Raw genomic sequence first — 4,947 nt, forward strand, 5'->3', positions numbered from 1 at the left:
GCCCCAGCCTACCCTGAGTGCGGGCACAGGGGTGCCACTGACACCCCCACCAAAGCCCCACTAAATTATAGAACTGTGAGCAAATAAAATGATTGTTGTTTGCAGCCATTGAGTTTTGGGTTGGTTTGTACGTGATAATAGATCAACGAAGCGCTAACTTTTCTTAAATCTTATGGGGCTCCCACTTAAGGTTTCTACATGGAATTTTCTCACAATCCCATTTGCCACACCATCTTCTGCTCTAAATTCTTAACCGGTCAGGCTTGTCGTGTACAGTTATATGGGTTGTGCACTGTGCCAGGGTACCCCACCAAGAGAGCCAATGGGGACTGCTTGCCTGGCCCTCACCTCAAGAGGGCACTTTTTCTAAATTGCATGAATATGTCTTACCGACTCCCAGAGCTCTGACAAACGGTATTCAGCTGAATCAAATTCAAAGTTGTCGATCTGGCCCCTGAGCCTCCTTTCACTGCCTAATGCCACCTTTGCTCTCCCCTCTAACTTTCCCTCTCACTCTGCTCCTGAATCTTGGCCCAGCCGAGTTAGCCTACCTCCCATCCTGCCTTCCAGTTGGTGGCGGTTCCCAAACTGGGGTTGTGCCTTCTAGGGGCGTCTACAAGTGCAGCCCCCGGCGCTCTGTGCACTCAGGTGCCAGGACAGTTTTGGTCTTGTGAACCTCAGAGGACCTGATGTTTGCTTCCAGGCACATCTTAAGAGATTTCCAAGCCTGTTAAAGCACAAAGGCACGGCGAAAACATACGTTATTCCATTTTCAGACTCCACATGCAGAGAGGGCCAAGCACGGGGGTGAGGGTGGGGCGCTGTGGGGCTGAGTTTCTCTGCTTCCAGAAGGGCGGTGCTTCACTGGACAGAGGTCCAAAGGCACAGGGTCCTGCGTCTGAGCCACGGGAGCCTGTCTCCAGGGGAAATTCTTTTCCTTTCAATTCATAGCACAGCCCGAAGGCGAAATGTTCCGATACGCCGTGCAAGTGGACCAGAGCGACACGGGATACGCGTTGTCAAACTTTGTAATCTTACCCTTCATTAAATATTCAGCGTGGATGATTTGATCTCTTCCTTTTCTCAGCTCCCCCCTCTTCCTCTGCGTTCCCCCCTTCATTCCTCCTCTCTATTCACCTGCCTTCTGGGAAGTGCTGACTCAGGGTCTCTTTCGTGTCAGGGGCACAGCCAAGGGGGTGTCTAGACCCAGGGCGAGCGGACAGACCATCTGCTTTGACTCAGGATCCTGTAGGCAGAGCGGCTGCAGCCTGGCGGGAGGGGAGAAGCAGCTCCCTCGGGATGCGTGCCCCCCGCAAGGACTACCCAGGTAACAGTGCAGCCATGGTCAACATTCCCAACTCTGAAGGTTGCTCACTGGCTTTGTGCTGGAAGGGAAGGAGTGCCTGGCCACGTGCCCTCGACGCAGTGGCTGCTCAGCGTCCCCGGGGAAACACAGCACTGTCCGGGGCAGCGGGCTCAACTAGAGATTTCCATGCCCACCTTTCCTAAAGCGGGCCTCAGCCTGTGACAGCTGCGAATGCTGAAGGTTGAGGGGCCTGGGTGCAGAGTATTTGCCTGCAACGATGGTTTGGCAGCCTTGTGCTGGAAGCCGCAAAAGTAGTACAAGCAGTAATAGTATCTTGATATTATTGTATAAGTTAATTGACGCTTTTGACTGAGCGGATAGGACATGTTAAGTGCTCCCTCTCTATTGCCTTCTGTAATCATTATAACAACTCGATGAAATGGGTCATAGTGGCTTTTGCAGGTGAGAACACCAAAACCCAGAGTTGAAAAAGCGTTCCTATGCTGGGAGGTGGCAGACCTGGGACCCAGACCTGATTCGAGGGAGGCTCATGCTGGCATTCTCTCCTGCCAACGGCCCTGCCCCCTGGGCCTCGAGCATGGAGGCACGGACTAGGCTGGTGTGGGAGCAGACAGGAGCTCCAACACCCTCGTCCGCACCCCCCGCCCGTGGCCACCACCACCTGGCATTGGCACTGCCGTGGAACAAATCCCCTGGGTCCCTCAGGACCATTCTGCTGCCGCCTTGGGATTCTGGCCTTGCAGTTTGAGAAATTCTGGAATAAAGCAAGGTTGGATACACTGAGTCACCTTATGCCAATTCTCTGGGGGCTCTAGTCAAGCCTCAAGTCTCTTGATATCTACACAAAGAACGGGTGTGCTCTGTGCTGAGTGAGGAACACAGCTCCAGGACCAGCTGGCTCTTTCCTGTGCACAGCAGGGCTGACGTGGAGGGGCTGGGCTGGGGGCGAGGACGCAGTCGAAGGGCCCTCCCCACCTATGTGCTTGCCCCGCATTCTCCGTGATGCAAGGAAAGAGCCAGACCTGGCCTGATTTGGGATTTGATGGGCATTTGTAGGGTCCTAGAAATATACTTTTTAAGACCACAAGGTGATTTCACACCCATTTCTTCTGGCGAGGCCATGAGAAAATCTAAATGAGGTATAAAGGCAGTTGCTACTTGAGATGAACTTTCTTGAACAGAGACAAAAAATATTTTTGTAGAGAGAAAGTATTCTCTCCCTTCAACTCCCTGAGCAGGAGCTCTGGAGAGAGGGGTGGCTTCGAGGCTGCTTTGGTAAGGAGGTGAGAGTCAGCTAGCTGGGCACTGCCTACTGCCAATGTCATGTTCTTTTGTATTCACGAGATGCTCTGCAAGTGATGTCACTAGAATTGTCCATCAATTTTTTTTTTTTTTTTTTGTAAGGTTGGCCCTTAGGAAGAATCTAGCCAGGAAGTAGGAGCAGAGAGGAGAAAAATATAGAAGGTACTTTCATTCCCTTTGGGCTCAAGAGGTTAGGTTCTTGGGACGTTCTGGATGTGATATAGATTAGACTGCATTGAAAAAAAATTTTTTAATATTTATTTTTGAGAGACAGAGAGAGACAGAGCATGAGCAGATGAGGGGCAGAGAGAGAGGGAGACACAAATCTGAAGCAGGCTCCAGGCCCCAAGATGTCAGCACAGAGCCCGACGCGGGGCTTGAACTCACGAACCCTGAGATCATGACCTGAGCTGAAGTCGGATGCTTAACTGACTGAGCCACCGAGTCACCCCTACACTTCATTTTTTATCTATTTAAACCTTTTCTAAATTTATGTCGAATTAATCTCATCGTAAGCCCACTGGCACAGAAGCGACTGAGAAAGGTCACAGTCCCTGGATTCCTCTAGGAAGAAGTTCTGTCCGTTCTTGTCTATCCTCAGTGCTTCGATATTGTGCTTGTGCGGAGCCAGAGAAATGGGCGGGACAGAGACCTCAGAGCGTGTGACGTCACGAGTCCATGGCACCGAGGGGGCAGTGGGGCTTGAAGAAGGAGGGTTGGGTCTGAGGACAAGTTTCTCACTCACCGATTTAGACCTTAGGTAAGTCTCCCAACTGCTCCAGGCTCACTTTCTTCACCTGTGAATTGAGGACCAATAATGACAATGGAAAGGACTCTTCTGTCCCAAGGAAGCCATGACAGTTCAATAAATTAATGTGTGTGGAGGCACTTGATCAGCCCTGATGCCCTCTGCTACTGTACAACGTTAAGCGCTCCTGCACGTTCAGGGGCATGGGGTCACAGGGTCAACATCGGGTCTGGAATGCCACGCACGGAACCCGTGCTCAGTACGAAGATACTTACGATGTCCTTTGCTAGCTGCGTTTCAAAAAGCATAGCCATCGCTCTGAAGCAGGATATACACATTATTTTAGTTTTGTTTTTGTGTCACAGACCTCTCCAAGTGTCTGACAAAATGCCTGACGCTTTCTGTCTCTCTCTCAAACCAACCAGCAAACAGAACAAAAGTCCGGCAAAAATAAACCGTGCTGATACATCCAGGAACACTTCCCATTCGGTGTCTGGGGTCTCATCGTCTTCCTCTAAGAGCTGTCCCAGCTTCAGCAAATGCCTGTGCTAGAGATTTAGAGGTGTCAGTCCTCTGAGTAAAGAAGGGAGAGAAATAGACTGTATGGAGAAACGAACGTAATGATGACGTTTGCCATTTGCCAGAGAAAGATCCTAGCGGGGACATCCCTGAGATTCTAATGTATTCAAATGATGCTCTTGGAAAAGCAGTTGATGTCTGATCATGACTAGTCTATTGAAATGAAAATGTGTTCAAGCCGAAGGACTGAACACCCCGTGCACACGGCCACCCTCGGCTCACTAAGGCTTTTGTGCAGAAAGTTGTCCCGATATCTGAATCCTCCTGTCTCCACAATGGGCTGCTATCCGGTAACCGTGGCGAGGTCTCGTTACGGCAGGGCGAGGCGCCTCCAGGACGCCCGCATGCCTGCTCAGGGCCCAGCTTATCGAAGATCTGAGAGCCTCCTGCCAACGGCCCTGGCCGCGTCCACCCTGGCCTCTCTCAGGGGACTGGATTTTACCTCAAGCAACACAAGATTTTTGGCTTCGTGGTGTTTCTGCAAAGGAGGATTTCATTTTGGATGTGAGGCGTTCGGGACCAGAGCCAGCTCGGCCAAGGTGGAGATGTGAAGGTCCGCGCCAAGATCAAATCGAACGGAGTGAGACCGTGTCCAGGAGTGGAAAACGAACAGGAAAGAAAACAGCTGAGCAGAAGCAGCTTTGCCGCGCTTTCCGCATCCAGCTGGAGCCTTCGATGGAAGAGAGTGGAAGGTATTTGCATCCGGTGGTGCTTGAAGGCAGCCGGGGCCCTTGCTTTTAAACTCCCAGGGCACGTCCTCGTATTCCCGGGTGGTTGATGGCATCTTGGTCATTGGATGTAAACGTCCCCCCCACGAGAGGTGCCCCGGCTGCCTGCCTGACCGAGCCCACACTCTCCGGGATTGCAGAGACCCGAGGCCTCCTGGAAGGCGGATGGCGGGAGGCCCGTGCGTTGGCACCCCTGCCCCCAGCTAGATCGAGTGGCAGGGCGCAGGCGGCTGGAAGGCACCCGCAGAGGGAAATCGAGCACC

This window comes from Panthera uncia, assembly GCF_023721935.1.
Source record: "Panthera uncia isolate 11264 chromosome A1 unlocalized genomic scaffold, Puncia_PCG_1.0 HiC_scaffold_16, whole genome shotgun sequence".
NCBI lineage: Eukaryota > Metazoa > Chordata > Mammalia > Carnivora > Felidae > Panthera > Panthera uncia.